The sequence below is a fragment of the Gobio gobio genome (genome assembly GCF_949357685.1).
Source record: "Gobio gobio genome assembly, chromosome: 22".
Classification (NCBI taxonomy): Eukaryota; Metazoa; Chordata; class Actinopteri; order Cypriniformes; family Gobionidae; genus Gobio; species Gobio gobio.
Window position 1 is genome coordinate 4,698,019 of NC_137118.1, and position 18,131 is coordinate 4,716,149.

General features: G+C 36.0%; 1 protein-coding gene across 3 annotated transcripts in view; it reads left to right on the forward strand.

Moving 5' to 3' along the window:
- Positions 1–837: 837 nt before the first annotated feature.
- The window catches only part of pknox2 (pbx/knotted 1 homeobox 2), a 123,744-nt gene continuing 106,450 nt past the window's right edge, over positions 838–18,131 (forward strand). The window contains exon 1 of one of the 3 annotated variants that reach the window (XM_079804833.1): positions 838–1,021. The gene's annotated coding sequence lies outside the window, so the exon portion shown is untranslated. Of the gene's footprint in view, positions 1,022–16,012; positions 16,203–18,131 lie in introns of those variants that run through there. The other 2 variants (XR_013815588.1, XM_079804834.1) reach the window with 2 other exon arrangements.

Sequence of the window (18,131 nt, forward strand, 5' to 3'; positions counted from 1 at the left end):
CGATTTATTTACTCACTTATCTCGTCGAACGGTTGTATAAACGCAATATCACACTCGTAGCTGTGCATTATAGCTCAATATCATGTGATTACCTACGGCCGAATCACACACTCTAAAAAATGCTGGGTTAAAAATAACCCAAGTTGGGTTGAAAATGGGCTAACCCAGCAATTGGGTTGTTTTAACCTAGCAATTGGGTTGTTTTAACCCAGCGATTGGGTTGTTTTAACCTAGCAATTGGGTTGTTTTAAGCAAACATTTAACCCAACCGCTGGGTTAAAACAACCCAATTGCTGGGTTAGTCCATTTCCAACCCAACTTGGGTTATTTTTAACCCAGCATTTTTTAGAGTGCAGCCGTGCTGATATACAGCCATATCGCACAGCTAGCTACTCGTGTGATATTGCTCTGCAAAATTTAGCCTTAATGAAGTTTTAATCAAATTTCAATAAGAATAAATAAATATACACTCTAAAAAATGCTGGGTTAAAAACAACCCAAGTTAGATTGAAAAGCAATTGGGTTGTGTTAACCTAGCAATTGGGTTGTTTTAAGCAAACATTTAACCCAACCGCTGGGTTAGTCCATTTTCAATCCAACTTGGGTTGTTTCTTTTTTTGTAACCCAGCATTTTTTAGAGAGTAGCCTACATTTTGGATTTTTTTGGCACACATAAATAGTGGTTCTCTGCTTTCCAACTAGGCTAACAGCCAAGGCGACCTGCAGCCGAATGTAGGTCTCATTTGATGCCGATAGGGGGCCAGCGGGCTCCACCGTTAATGAACCGGAGATGCGCGAGCAGGGCCCGGGGTGTTCGGCACGGCACGGAATAATGCCAGTGGAAGAGGAACCGCGGAGGTGTACACTCGGCAGAGAGGGGTACGGGGAGAGAGAGAGGGAGAGAGAGAGAGGAGGGGGGAGATGGTGGGAGGGGTCTGATATGGCAGACGTCACGGCTGGTGTAGGGGAGTATAGGCTGTGTTGTCAGCCTGGTGTCAGTCTGATGAAGATTGGCATTCAGGTAAGCTGTCATTCATTTTCAATGTCAGAGCGCGGAGCGGGCGAACACTCCAGCCGGTTTTTTTCCCCTCTCGCTCTCATTACAAAAGGCAGGACATTATTCATACAGAGTGGCCGAGGGCTGAGGGGAGAGAATGATAGACAGAGAGAGAGAGAGAGAGAGAGAGAGAGAGAGAGGGAGAGAGAAAGTGAGGGGAAAGAGAGAGAGAGAGAGCGCGCGCGTGAGTGAGCGGGAGGGAGGAGGAGGAAGAGAACGAGTGCGATAGAAGGAGGGAGGAAGAGAGGAAAGACTGTAGAAGATGCCGTGCAGTTTGGGGAGCGCGTCTTTGTGGATGAATTTATGGTGGATGATGATGATGGACTTGTGAAATGTGGTGGTAATTTTTGTTTGATGTGTTTTAAAGGGCGTTTTGCCATCTATTTTTGTAGCGATACATGTATTCATAACGCGCGATATATTTTGTTATCGCTAATGTTTTGTTGAGCAAAGCTTATGTGTTTTAATGAGTAGGCTGTTACATGGCTTTTAATGAGTAGTACAAAATAATATTTGTATTTTACTTTATGACTGGTCAGTTTTAAAACAATAGCTAAATTGTTCATGTTTAGAACTTTTTCCAGTTTGACATGAGATTAGCCGTTTAGGAAAATAAAAACTGTGTATAGCGCACAAAGTAAACTTTTTGTTTTAAGAATATAACGTTATCCCATTTTTTCTTGTCTCCAGTGGCAATATTTTAAATATATATTTTAAACAAACCAAACGTTTTGTGATATATGTGAATCTACAATAAAGTTTGTATTAATAGTGACATGTTTTACGTTTTGTATATGACGTTCGATCATCTACTGTTGTTATGGTTACCACCTTCGCGAAGTCTGTCTATTTAGCACCACATGTAAAATATTATAAATACTTTTTTTGTGTGTTTTTTAATACAGTTATCGTCGTTAAACTATTAACGATTGCACTTTTAAACATTTGGTTACTCTTCTGTTGGCTCTATGTGTATTTAAAGCTGCAGTAACTTTTGTCGATCTTGCGGTTTGTAAACAGAACTGCATTCGTCGAGCGGAAGAACATTGTAGCCGGAGCTACTTCTCTCTGTTCATGTTTATGGCGAGTCACGCAGGTACTGGGCCACTCCGCAGTGGTACTGCCCCCGAAAAAGTCTAAAATAGTCCGAATATAAACACTTATTATAGATGTACCATAGTGATTCAGGATCAGACTAAAACACGGTTTGGGAAATGGATTCATCATGTACTCGCTCATTATATACATTTTGTGTATTTTTAACACACACAATTTTTTTTTTCCATTTTAGTTTTAGATGGCAAATCATGTGGTATAGTTTTTATTACTCTCTTGTGTATTCTTAGATTTGTCCTCTGAAAACAAAAAAAGTAATTGTGACTTTAAAAAAAAATCACAAATCTGACTTCTTTTCTCACAATTGTAAGATATAAACAAGCAATTGCGAGTTATAAAGTCCAATTCTGAGGGGGGAAAAAATACTTTTTCAGACTTTTTTTTTTTACTCCCAATTCTGACTTTATAACTCGCAGTTGCGAGTTTATATCTCACAATTCTGGGACTCGCATAGAGTTATATAAAAATAAACAATAAAAGTCAGAATTGCAAGTTTACATCTCGCAATTCACTTTTTTCAAGTGATATAATCCGCAATTGTGAGAAAAAAAGTCAGAATTGTGATTTTTTTTTTTTTTTAAAGTCACATTACCTTTTTATTTATTATTCAGTGGCTGAAACAATCTTCCATAGAGGACAAATCTAAGAATACTCAAGAGAGTAATAAATACTATACCACAAGATTTGGCATCTAAAAATAATTTTTTTTTTTTTTAAATCTGCAGTCCGTAACTTTTTTGTGTGTTAAAAAAAAGCCTGAATTGCGATTATATATGCATATAAACTCGCAATTGTGAGAAAAAGGTCAGAATTATGAGATAAAAAGTCAGAATTATCTTTTAAAGAAACTTCCTTAGTCCTCTGATTGGTAAAACATGGATCTGATTGTTTCATTCTGACTTGCAGAGAGATAACATTACACTGTACTGTAAATGATTAAGATCGGATATGGATATATAGACTTGTTCCTTTTTAAGTTTAGTGACTTAAACACCCTTTATGGCTCTTGGGGCTGTGCATTTTTCTGCAAATTTGGATTCTCAACATAAACCAGCAAACTGACATTTGGCAAAACAGGGGAAATCTTAAAGGTACTTTTATTCAAAATGTTGTAAAGATGTCAATGAAATAAAGGGCTAAATGGCAGCAACTTTGTGCAAAGAAATTTCTAATACACTTTCTGGAAATCTAAAATGCTTAGTATGTTCTTCATGTTAGGTTTATATCAGAAAAACTGCAAGTTTGTTCATAAACGAAACAATAATTAGATCATTTGAAATGTTGTAGTTGAGAAAATAGTCTCAAATCCTCTTTCGGACTGACTTAATTTAATATGATAAACAACTTTCACAATAGACCCTTTTCACAGACTGTGATGACGCGTTTTAACGGTCATCAATATCATAAATCCTGCAACGTTTTTTGTATTATCATTTTTAAAAATATATATGTACATTTATAATACTAATACTTTGTATTTTATTACTTTTGCATCAAATTACAATAAAAAAGTTACCGCTTTTGTTAGGGTGTTTAGTAATATGGGAATGATGGTAAAAATTTACATATTTTAATTTTTATGGTAAAAATTAACATATTTCTCTCTTTTTCACTGCCGTTATCAATCTCACTCTATTTTTTCCCTCTTTTTGAAAGTTGTGAAATCACTACTGTGGCGCTTTTCTTTTGCTATGTGAGCAAATGGGCACAAAAAAAAATATTTAATGTATTCTCTCATTCACGGCTATAATTTTTATGACGACTTCCGCTCTGAGAAACCCGGAAATGTGAAACGGGTCTATATGCCAAAATACTAAAGCAAAATGTATTTAAGTGACACTTTGTGCTCAGATCCAGGCCTCAACAAAGTTCTCAACAGAGTTTGTGTTTCTTTAGTGTGAAGTATCGAATTATGTTAGCCAAGAGGTGACATTGCGTGTCCATTTTGAGTCGAATCTCTTTTAATCAGCTGTTTTATTTCTGCAGCGCAGGCGATCACGAGGCTGTAATGTTTTGTCTGGAAGATAAAAGTTGTTGTATGGGGCTAATTTAAATGCCGAGATTCCTGCTGGGATCTTAATTGATGATTTGTGTCGCGGGACAAGCTGCCCACGGGCAAAACTGCAAACACAAAATACTCCCGACTTTATTTGCATATTCCCTTTCTCCACATCATATGAGCAAATGAGGTTCAATACCACAGGACCCGGAGCTCTTTTGGTCTAATCACTAATAAAATGACTCAGTCACCCTAAATGAAGGGAGCAAACTGAGCAAAAAGAAGATCGTAAACCAATTGTGACTCCCATAAAGCTATTTAGAAAATTGTCTTCCTTTCTAATGTGTCGCTTTTGATGCCAAGCATACGTTCACAGCGCTAATCGTTCAAATGCCTATTTTTCTACAGTTCTCATTTGGCTGATCAGATAGCGCTTTTGTTTTTGCGTAATAAAAAAGTCGCCTGGAATGAGAATTATTCATCAGCCTGTCGTCTGCTGGGGTCTTGTGTGTTCAAGGTGAAGCAATATTAGGCTACATTGTTCTCTGCTCCTCTTAGATGCGCAGAGACAGAGCTCTGTTGTTACAGGCTTCCACCGCTAAGCCTCTGCTGATCCTGATGGCTCTCCGAGGAGCGCGGGCCTGTTATTGCGTCGGGCGGCTGTGTGTCCAAACGACCTCTCCTGTACGGCTAGGCACGGCGGTCAAACGCCTCTCCTGGGACCTGGAGGTGGAGGAAGATTTAGTTGATTTGCACGCGTGCAGGCACTTAAGAGTCACCCGTGGCCGTGCTGTTTTCATGTCACCCTGGCCTTGAGACACGTGGCGTGGTATGTCGAGGCTTGACGTTGATTTGATTTACACAGGCTTGATATCAACAGTCTCCAAAAAGAAGCGATGGTGTGATGTTAACAAATGTGATGAACTTGTCAGCACTTTAACAGATGCAGCAAACCAATGACAAATGACGTGATGTAAGTCCGTCCTTGACTATCCTCTATATCTGCAACATTTATAACGGCTTGAACAAAAATGTATTATATGGAACGAAAACTAACGCCATAAAACAGATTTTCATTACTTGAATGGGAAAATAGACATTAACTGAAATACAATAAAATGTATTAAACATATTTTATTTTAGTTTAAAATAGATAAATAAATTAAACTAAGAAATAAAACGGAGGGACCCAAGACATTTCTAGAAATCAGAATCTCATTTAGGGGTGGGATCTTTTTTATTTGACCAGGTTGCAACACCCTAGCAACTGAAAACCAATGCCCTGGTAACAGGTAACTGGTGACTTATGCTCCATTTATATATACACACCGATCAGGCATAACATTATGACCAAGTGAATAACACTAATTATCTCTTCAGCACCTGTTAGTGTGTGGGATATATTAGGCAGCAAGTGAAGATTTTGTCTTCGAAGTTGATGTGTTAGAAGCAGGAAAAATGGGCAAGCGTAAGGATTAGAGCGAGTTTGACAAGGGCCAGATTGTGATGGCTAGACGACTGGGTCAGAGCATCTCCAAAACTGCAGCTCTTGTGGGGTGTTCCCGGTCTGCAGTGGTCAGTCTCTAGCAAAAGTGCTCAGAGGAAGGAACAGTGGAGAACCGGCTACAGGGTCATGGGCGGCCGAGGCTCATTGATGCACGTGGGGAGCGAAAACAACACAAAATGAATAAAACTTTAATGTTAAAATGAAAATGTAACAAATAAATCGAATTCAAAATATTAGCAAAAACTACAATAGTATATCAATGATACTAAAACAGCACTTCTGTGGAAGTAAAAAAGGGGAAATTTTTCTATTTTTCAAAAATTTTAACTAAGTATTCTAATTAATAGCTAAAAACATCCCATTTTACTATTTAGAAAGAAAGCTAAATTCTAAATGTATTTAAGTAAATAACACATTAATTTTTAAGGAAGTGCGCTAATTAATTTTTAAGTGATTTTTGGGGGATCATCAAGCATAGCAGGAGGGACCCAAGCCATTTCTAGAAATCAGAATATCATATTTTGATTTAGGGGTGGGATCTTTTGAATTTGACATGTAAGCAACCACCTAGCAACACCCTAGCAACTGAAAACCAATGCCTGGTAACCCAGTGACTTTTGCTCCGTATATGTGTGTGTGTGTGTGTGTGTGTGTGTGTGTGTGTGTGTGTGTGTGTGTATATATATATATATATATATATATATATATATATATATATATATATATATATATATATATTATATATATATATATATATATATATATCTCAATCAGGGCTTGACATTAACACTTGTCCGGGCGGGACAAGTGGATTTTTTGAAGGGGCAAGTGAAAGAGAATTTTACTTGCCCGACCAGACAAGTATCCTGATTCAAACTTCAATAACCAAAAATAACTAGGGAATCACCAAAATGCAAGAATGATTCTGAATTAATTTAGTGTAAGTGGCGATCCAGAGTGGATAATAATATATAATGTAATGTATAATGAACTGACGGTAACAAGGTTGCACTGTTGATGCTACAAATTGTGGAGTTTTTATATTTATAACAACATATGATACAGTTAAACAACAACACACGACCAACAGTGCTGTTTTCCTGAATACCATCACGAACTGATTTCATATGACGGTTCCATAAACAACAGCAGAGCCATAACGCATCTCACAGCAACAGTGTGTTACTGAATGATTCAGCGTTTTGAATGAATCGTTTGAATCAAAGATTCAATGACCTATTCGTAAACGACTTCCTCATTCTTGGACGAATCCGCCATTACAAGACGGTCATTAAAGGAACACGCCGACTTTTTGGAACTTTAGCTTATTCACTGTATCCCCCAGAGTTAGATAAGTCCATACATCCCATTCTCATCTCTGTGCCATAACTCTGTCTGACGCACCCACCGCTAGCCTAGCTTAGCACAAAGACTGGGGGTAAATGGCTCCAGCTAGCCTACTGCTCAATAAGTGACAAAATAACGGCAATATTTTGTTGTGATGTGTATAGTTACATTGTGTAGTGTGTACTAAGAGCGATGGAAAATGAAAAGTTGTGATTTTCTAGGCGGATATGGCTAGGAACTATACTCTCATTCCTGCGTAATAATCAAGGAAATTTGCTGCCGTACCATGGGTGCAGTGGCGCAGTGATATTACACAGCGCCTGAAAATAGGCTAACTTCCGTCAACATAACCAACGTGACAACCTGCTTACACAGGGAGCGCTGGGGACTATTTTCTGGCGCTGCATAATATCATTGCGGCTAGATGAAGCTGTTTACCTCCAGTCTTTGAGCTAAGCTAGGCTAGCGGTGGGTGCGTCAGTTATGGCACGCACAGAGATGAGAATGGTATGTATATGGACTTATCTAACTCTGGGGGATACGGTGAATAAGCTAAAGTCCCAAAAAGTCGGCGTGTTCCTTTAAGACGGTCACCTGCCGCCACCTACTGGTGGTTTAGTTTTCCAACATTTCTTATTTGTATATTCAAAAAATATTTATATATAAAACAATCTCATAACATTATTTAAAACAAATTTAATTTGATTGGTAACAGCCCTATAGTGTCTTATTCTAGTTTAATTTATAGATCAAATTTCACAATATAAAATGAAAGCTGAAGCATAGCCTATATTTCAGAAGGTAAAAATATCACAGATATGCAGATTTAAATATGTCAAAGCTGATTGAACACTGGTGAGAATATTGCTTCAGAATAAATTATATTTACAACACAAAAAATCTGTATGTGTGTATGTATATATATATATATATATATAAAATGATAATACTAAAGGATTATTATTATTATCTCATGCAAATGACAGTCAAAGTTGTTCATAACAGAAATAATTACTTCGCCAGGATCAAAAGCAGAGTCAAATTAGCAGCAGCTTATTATTAATTCTGAATTTAAAAACCTTGAACAAGACTGTAAACCTCCGAGTGCCTTTGTTCTTATCTCTAGTGGAATGCTGATAATCCAAATAAATGTACTCGGCGTCACTGAGGGAAATACAAACACAAATTCTGAATTTATTATATTTCTGAGTAGTTTCTCAGAACAGATGAAGGTTGAAAATATTTTATTTGAATTCTTTTTGAGATCAAAGTAGGGAAGAAATACCCAGTACCCAATACCAATTCATATTCCCCCCCCTCTCTCTCTAAATATATAAATATATGCATGAGTATAATAACTAGTCAAATTAAAATAACGTGCTAGAGGCAGAGAGTGCTTGACTAAGGTTGAGAGAGAATGATGTTTAATATTTTCTCTATTAGAGCGAGCATGCGAATTGTACTTCTCACATGTTTTACACATTTCATACGTCGGTGTCATTTGGCGTGACTGGAGAGAGATAGATGTTCTCCAGTGGTGCATTGTGTGCATTTCACTCTCCTGTCTTCTGGAGTGCGGCGTTTTTATTAGAGCTGAAACAGTGCATCGAATGCTCATCTATTACTGTAAAAGCCATCTTCTCCGAAAGTGGCATCTCGCTTCGTCCCGTTTCAATGACATCATTCATAAAGGCATGTTTTTCTCCCATTCACACTTCCTGCTCTGTCCTCTGGAGCATTCAAACACAGACTACCATTGATTCCAACCACCTGATTTCATTTGGACCTTTGACACCGGGCTATATCGGAGCTTCCTCTCCCGCTGATCTATTTGTGCATCTTTTGTTGTGTTTCGAACAGAACCCCCCACGTTTCCATCATCCTCCTCTTTCAAGCTCAGAGCCACTGAAAGGCATTGATCGGTAGCTGTGTGCAAAACGCCTCAGTACATGACAGAATCACTTAACAGCGAAGACTGAGTTATTTTCCCTTTTATTAATGCATTCAAATGGCTTTCCTTATGTAGATCGCGAGTGACTTCAGCATGGTGGCTAATTCACTCGTTTGAAAAAGATTATAAATGCATATCAATCCAGATAAATGGATCTCAAAGTGGTGTATCTCAGCGAGTTTTATAGGCCTGTTGCTTTGCAAATACCGTTAGGAGATTTTTCTTTTTCCTTAATAAAATGCATTAGGACAGAGCAGCCTTTGGGACGTTATAAAGCACCTGGCTTCCCGGAGGCTTTAGCCGTAATGTTTGATTTACAGCTTGCAGAAGTTTCTCTGCTTGAAAACTATGTCTGTGTTTTTTTTTAACTTAGACCACTAAAGTCTAGTTTAGTTTCAGGTGCATATATACAGTCAAACCAAAAATGATTCAGACACCAGATATCATTTTTACTAGTGTGTGCAGGACACTATCGTTAATTTCTGTAAGTGAGGAGAGCAAAATAAAGTAAACTGTGACGTATTAAAACTAGGGTTGGGTATCGTTTGAGTTTTAACGATTCCATTTCCGATGCCGATTCTTATCGATTCCTAATTTCGATTCCAACACTCAAAAAAATGGTGCTACATGGCACTAAAAGGTGTTCTTTTTTTGTGATTGTTACGGGGAAAAATACTTTATTTTGCGGCATGTTTTCTTGCGGCAATGCAATGGAATATGTGGGATATTTATGCAATTTTATGCGATGAAATTGCGGGAACTTTTAAAAACTGCAGTTTGATGAAAAAGAGAACAAAAGTGATTCCCCCAACACCCTGTTCTCACTAGGCTACTACCTTAATGTAAAGAGTCCTTTCTTATTACTTCCTATGATACGCAAGCATACTACATCACAGAAAGTGCTGGGAATATTTATGTTTTCATCTTGTTTTATTTCAGACCTTAAAGCTACACTGTGTGATATTTTCCCCCATCTAGCGGTGAAAAGGTACATGACCATCCAGTGAATATTAGTTTCTGTTCTTCTCAATTCCGATTTCGTTTTAACTCCTACGGTGGCCGATTTAGTCCAAGATTAATATGGCTTCCAGTTTGACCTCGTCCACATTCGACACTGTGCCATCGAGTGTTAAAACGCCAAAGACGAAGCTTGAATTTACGGGTATGTCCCTCTTTGGCTAATGTACTTTCAAGATGGAGGGGCAACATGGCGACCCGCATTCGAACCCCTCACCCGTATGTATTTTCAATGGCATATTATAAACTTACGAGAATACTTTATTACTTGAAAGAAGTAAATATACATTAATGAGCACATATATTTTTGAAAGAACTAAGTGTTTTTAGCTAAGAATAAACTAAAAAAGTTACACAGTGTAGCTTTAATAAACACATCGCTCAAACTTACAAAACATTGATGAGTCAAACAAGTTCTGTAGCTTTACTAATAAGCTACAACTTCTGTAAAAATGAATAAATAAAATATAACTAAATTAAACGTGGGCTTCCTGTTGTACAGAGGTAGCTATACAAAACAGACATCTTCTTTTAAAATAAGTGCTTCCAATGCACAAAGTGCAATGTCTTTTACATACTACTAATATACTTACTGTAAGGGTTTTGAAACTAGTATGATTTAACCCACTTGTAACAAAAAAGTGCAATCTTACAACTGTAAAGTTGCATCAACTCCTGAATGTCATGTAACACACCGGGAAACAATTTTTGTTGGCAAATGAGAATGATTTGCATGCTTCATCATGGTTTCATCGCTGGGTTTGCAGCTTTTCGATGATGTTCACGTCGCGTAATTACGTCACTTCATAATGTTCCCATGGCAAAAGGAGGAAATGGCTGCTCTTGTGTGAAGTAAACGCAACATATATAAGATACATGTGACTTTTTTGCAACGAAACAGCTGGGATTATGAAATCATGCAAGCCCTGCATATTTTGCGCGCAGGAAATCTGCAATTTATGCGGTGAAAGTGCGGCGTATTTGAAAAAAGGGGCCCCCGCATAAATATGCGGACTTTGGCTGATTATACCTTGAATTATGCGATTGCATAATTGCGTTTTTCTGGAGGGTCTGGTATATGGAAGCGGTGCTATATATCACCTCAGTCATCCCAAAGAACCGCTGAAGAGCCCCTGAAGCACCAAGATTTGGTGCTATATAGCACTTAAAGTGGTTCCCCTATGATAAGGAGCCAAAGAACCACTTTTAGTGCCATATAGCACCTTTTCTTTTGAGTGAATAAGGTAAAAAAAAACAACAACAAAAAAACAGATATCATTCACTTTTATTGTTATTGCAAAATATTTCATTGAAGCTGAATACCATGAACAAAAATCAACAGGCTAAAGAACACTTTTGCCTATGGTTTAAATATACCGCAGCAAAAACAACTACTAATATAAATTTCAAGCGTTATTAAAGACAAGTTAACACTCAGTAGTTAAAAAAGAACAAATAAACACAAATGCATATAAAGATATGATTGAAAAAATAAACATTTTCAGGTATTCAGGTACTGTAATCAAATGTAAAATAACACCACTTTATTAATGCAATATAGGCGATACATTACAAATATAGTCATGTAAGTTATTCCGTCTAGAACAGCGAGTGAATTTTGTCGTTATCATAGAGATGGCAGCAGGAAAATATGACACTGTCTCTTTAAGAGCTGCACGGATCCAATACTGTTACACACGTGTTTACATATTTTCTTTTCAACTGTCTTAAGACATAACCGACTGTGTTTATGAGAATATTTTGACATATTTTTGTGTGTATTTGTCCGTTCATGTGCTGTGCAAAAAGACGAGGAAGAGAATTCAGTTCATTATCGTGCACTATTCACTATGAGAAGCATAGTGGATGAAGATTTGTGCGTACGTGTGTGTGTGTGTGTGTGTGTGTGTGTGTGTATATATACACTGCCGTTCAAAAGTTTGGGATCGGTACGTTTTTTAAAAATGTTTTAGAAGTCTCTTCTGCTCACCAAGGCTGCATTTATTTAATTAAATATACAAAAGAAACCGCAATATTGTGAAATGTTATTACAATTAATTTTTATTTGAACATATTTTAAAATGTAATTTATTTCTGTGATTAAAGCTGTATTTTCAGCATCATTACTCCAGTCTTCAGTGTCACATGATCCTTCAGAAATCATTCTAATATGATGATTTGTTTGCTCAAGAAATATTTATGATTATTATCAATGTTGAAAACAGTACAATATTGTCAGGATTTGTCATTCTTTGATGAATAGAAAGTTCAAAAGAACAGCATTTATTTGAAATAGAAATGTTTTGTAGCATCATAAATGCCTTTATACTGTCATTTTTGATCAATTTAATGCATCATTGCTGAATAAAAGTATTAATTTCTTTAAAAAAAAGAAAAGAAAAGATCTTACTGACCACAAACTTTTGAACGGCTGTATATTTATTATATTTACCCTGATCTTCAAATTCAAAAAGTTATCATCCAGGAAACGACACCCCGCATTAGGAAGTGTATATAAACTTTTGAATAGGGTCATTTTTATAAATTCAACTTTTATTTTGTCTTGTAAACATCTTTTATATAAAATATCTTAATCAGGACCGTACTAAATAAAAAATACCATGCATTTGATCCTATGATCCCCCTTTATCGACATTTTGCAGATTCTGCAAGGTGTATGTAAACTTATGACCATGGCTGCACACACACACACACACACACACACACACACACACACACACACACACACACACACACACACACACACACACACACACACACACACACACACACATTCATGATATTTAAAATGTTGTAGCTAAAAGAATCACTGATATTACTATGTATATTTTACGCCAAAATACTTTTTTTTCTTTCTATTTTTTTTTTCAAAAGACACTTTTTTAAAAGTTTTATTCGAATTGATAAAATGATTAGTTATTCAGTAGCTGTTAAATCGTGTACCCTTTCACTTTTTGACAGCTACTGAAACACCCTGGTCAAAAAGGCCACTAGGAACAAACTGCAAAAAAACATTTTTCCATATGTGAGGGGGAATGGATTTGTGAATGTGTGGAAAGCGGGATCAAAGCCGATCACAATGTAGTACAGGTCGATTTCTGAAGCCTACTAATGCTGTACCTCAAGATAGCTTTATGAGAAAAATAATACGTGAGTTCTTAATAAAAACACTTTTCTCAGGGCTGTCGTACTATTCTGGTTGCAGTCGCGTCAAATTGGGTTGAAAAGTGTTGTAGTGTGATGTAAGTTAACAGTGATTTCTGCAATCGCTCTGCAATTTAGTGATGAAAAAGTTGCTAATTCGTCTATTATTGATCTATTTATATATGTAGTCCAACCGTGCGAGCGTTCATCATTATATCTGAGTTGCTCAGAGCTCGGCGTGTTTAGCGCTGCTGGTGGGTTATATTTGATACATCAGTATAAGCAGCACGATTTTAGGCTGCGGGGTGCTCTGCCTTCCTCCAGCACTTGAGAGATTTCACACACACCAGCTGCTTTATTGCTTTCGTACAGTATGTGCCGACAGTTTTGGGAAAACCTCATGTCATTTCAGATTTAAGAGATGGTTGCAATCGCCAACAAAAGGCCTCAACAACATATTTTTGGCTTTCTAATGGATGTTCCAACCACGCTGAACCGCATTCGCTCCCTCACGCTCGGGTTTGTTTTTAGAGGCCCCATAAGATATAAAGTTGTTTCCTTTCAACTGGAGTGTAAACATATAAAAAGGCTGCAGAATGAGTGTGTTCTCGCTCGAGTGTTTGGAAATATCTCAGAACATTAAACAATCTTTTATTCCCAAAGCAGTTATTTCACAATAAATGAGCACATTGCTGCAGTGTTTCCTTACCGTTTGGGTCTAATGTACTTCCACTGCCTCATCAACACCTCAAACTCCTGCATCAACACACTAGCAAAGATTTACCTTGTATTTTACTGGATATCATTTTGCTTGATCATTAATATTATTAGATAGCAAATTATTACGTTTGTCTTGCATGTAAATGTCACTCCAAAAGAAGTTTGTTAGAAACGCACACACACACACACACACACACACACACACACACACACACACACACACACACACACACACACACACACACACGCATACACAAACAAATATACTTACATAATGTTAATTTATTGAAAGTATAATTTATTTTAATATAATTTATATTAAACTAAACTTTAAAATTATATATATAGATTAGATTATAAATGTTAATTTTTTTAAATGTACTTTAAAATTATATATATATTTTATTTTAATTATATTGTATTATATTAAAATATACTTTAAAATTATAATGTTAATTTATTAAAATACTTTAAAATGATATATAATTTATTTTAATTATATTGTATTATATTAAAATATACTTTAAAATTATAATGTTAATTTATTAAAATACTTTAAAATTATATATATAATGTATTTTAATATTATATTAAAATATACTTTAAAATGATATAATTTGTTTTAATATTATATGATGTTAAAATACAATTTAAAATTATATTTTAACATCATATAATATTAAAACAAATTATATTAGATTATTAGAATGTAATTTTTTTATAATGTACATTCAAAAATATATAATTTTTTTAATTATATTGTATTATATTAAAATATACTTTACAATTATATATATTAGATTATACATGTTAATTTGTAAAAATTTACATTAAAAGTATATATATATATATATATATATATATATATATATATATATATATATATATATATATATATATATATATATATATATATATATATATATATATATATATATATATATATATATATATAATTTATTTTAACTATATTGTATTATATTAAAATGTACTTAAAAATTATAATTTTAATTTATTAAAATACTTTAAAATTATATATATATAATTTATTTTAATATTATATTCAAATATACTGTAAAATTATATACATGATTTATTTTAATATTATATTATATTCAAATATACTTTAAAATTATATACATTAGATTATAAATGTTAATTTCTTAAAATGTACATTAAAAATATATAATTTATTTTAATTATATTGTATTATATTAAAATATACTTTAAAATTATATATATATATTAGATTATAAATGTTAATTTTTTATAATGTACATTAAAAAATATATAATTTATGTTAACTATATTGTATTATATTAAAATATACTTAAATTATAATTTGAATGTATTAATATATTTTAAAATTATATATATAATGTATTTGAATATATTAAAATATACTTTAAAATTATATATATATATTAGATTATAAATGTTATTTTTTATAATGTACATTAAAAAATATATAATTTATTTTAACTATATTGTATTATATTAAAATATACTTTAAAATTTTAATTTATTAAAATATTTTAAAATTATATATATTTTTATAATTTATTTTATAGCCATCATATTTTTCTTCTGTGTCTTTGCAGTGCACCTTTCCCATTGAATTTCAGCGTTCTCTGATGCGCTGTAAACTCTGTAGGTGACCTTACTAAATTGACTAGTTGATGATTTTGCGGACAGACGCCTGTACTTCGTTTTTCTCCAGCTGCTAGCCGTGAGACTTCTGGTGACTGTTCAATTGAAAACTTAGAGGGAGATAAATATAGCAGACCAAATTGTGCCGCGCTTTGTGTGAAACTCTAGAAACGGATGCTCTTCGGAGAAATCATCACTTGCCATACGGGGGATGATATTAATGCGAGACCGCAAACACTGGGTGCGAAAACAGCCAGGAGACTGATCAGCGATGCATCAGCCATTTATCGACCACAACTGTGTGGAAAACAATCTCGTGCTCCCTGACTGTTAGAACTTTATAACGTTGCCCTTCAGAAAGGACTGATGACAGCTCTGAGCTAAAAGTGAAACATAAACAGCTGCTGCCCCAGAGTGTGGGGGAAATGTAGACGCATGCATGTGGCGCTCGGCCATAGCCAGGGTAGGATGACACAAGTTTTTGGGGAGAGCGAGGACGGCGAAGGGAGAGAAGCTGGGCCCTTGCACCCATACATCCTTGGTGGATTTGGAACAGAAGTGCGAAGCAATGTGCAGAAGGTGGCAGTAACGAAAAATATGCCTTAACACCTGCCTTTTTTTAATCTCGGTCGTAACGTGGACCACCATTCCGGTGGTCGTTTGCACTCCAGAGGTATTTATAAACCACCATAGACATTTAATACAGCTCATCACACCTTTTAGCACAGCTGACTTTAGCAATCGACACAACTGGCCTGCGCAAGAGCGAAAGGGTTAACCTTTTCCTTCCTGTTAGAAAAGGAGGGTGGAAAAACAGAGTGAGAGGTCATGGTGAATGCATATAGTGTAGGGGAATTCCTCACTGTCCTTCCTAAACCTGCCAATGTTATCAGAGTGGTCTAATAGATCAGGTTTTCCACTCTTGCAAAGTAAAAGCTGCAGACTCTCAAGCAAAAGCATGTTAAAAAGGATATCGTTGTCATTGTGGTGGAAGGATTTGTTTCTGAAATGTGTCACAATGTACAAAGTAGCCGTTGCATTCTCAGTTTCGCCACTAGGGATGATCAGTTTTCTCTTTTTCAAGTCAACTAATGCCAATTATTTGATTTCTGATTTGTTTATTTTATTGCACATTGTATTGATTTAAAAATAAAGGGCCTTATCATACACTCGACACAAGTGTTTTTTGCTAGTTTCAGCCTGACGCATTTTTCATTTTCATGTCAAAGCGCCACGTTGTTTAAATAGCAAATGCACTCGCACCATCTGTTCTCCCATGGGCGTCTGGTCTGAAGACGAGGTGTGTTCAGGTGCATTGCTATTTTGAGGAACTGAAAACACCATTGACCAACAAAAACCTGCTCTAAAGTCAATAGCGCAGTATTGTTTGTGTTATTTAAAGGGTACAAAACACACACAGTTTCTGTCATGTTAGGCTGCTTTCACATCTCTAGTTCGGTCCATTTGGTCCAAACCAAGGGCAAACAATTATACATTGTAGCATTTTTCAGCTTTTTTGGTTCCTTTTCACACCACACTCACAGATTGCTTTGGTCCGATCCAGTTGAAACAAACCAAAATGCAGTCACATGACAACATCCACATCACTCATAGGCCATGGCGTATTTCCTAAACTGCGACTGCGCGGGCTGGTTTTGTCCCTGGCCATACATTACATTGTTTGAATACACCCCAATATGCAAACCATACATTTCTATAATGAAGCATATAATGCACTGCAAACGGCGAGCGTGCGTTGCTCATCACTTCAATCGAAGATCGCGCTGTTCTTGTGAGTTTTCCAAAGTTGGGACCTAATATGGTCATCAGACCAATTTCTATGAGGCTCCGCCTCTCCTCACTCTCCTCACGTTCTCACCACAAGCGAACCGCTCCAGAGTTCGTCTGATAGCGTACGGACACCACCTCTTCAAGGAGCTCTCGTGCGCTTGTTTGGTCCGCTTCTGGTGCACACCCGAGTGCGATTGCTGCTCTCACACCTGACCAAACGAACCGCACCAAACGGGAAAACCAACTCTAGTAAGATTCAACCGAACTAAATGAGAAAGCACCCTTAATCTTGAGTGTCTGTAGAGTTGTAGGTGCCAGGTATGGTCTGATGCCTTTTATTTTGAAATTGTCACTTCCAGTTTTTTTACGTCACTTGGTGTGTAGGTGCATATTACCTGTTAGTTGTGGATCACATGGAGGAAGGGGGTGAGAAGCCTCTCACTTTCTGTTGACCGTTACTTTCTGTTTCATTTTTATTTAGTTTATTTTACGTTTTCTACCTAACTGTGACGAGGTTGACGAGCGAGAGGCGTTGGAGGACTTGAGACTCATTCTCAATCACGCACCGGTCTCGCTCGCTCCTCCCACGTCTCTCGCTCGTCAACCTCGCCACACTTACTGTCTTCATTCACATGCAAAAGATGTTCATTTCAACATTGGAATTAAAACCTTCTTAGTTTGCATCGAAACGAGTCATGGATTTATTCAGACTACTTATGCTGCGTTAACCGAACGCAAATAGAGCGTCAAAATCGTGTCTACCGCGTCTAGTTGGACGCTTGAACATTTTGAATCCATTCGCGCATCCACA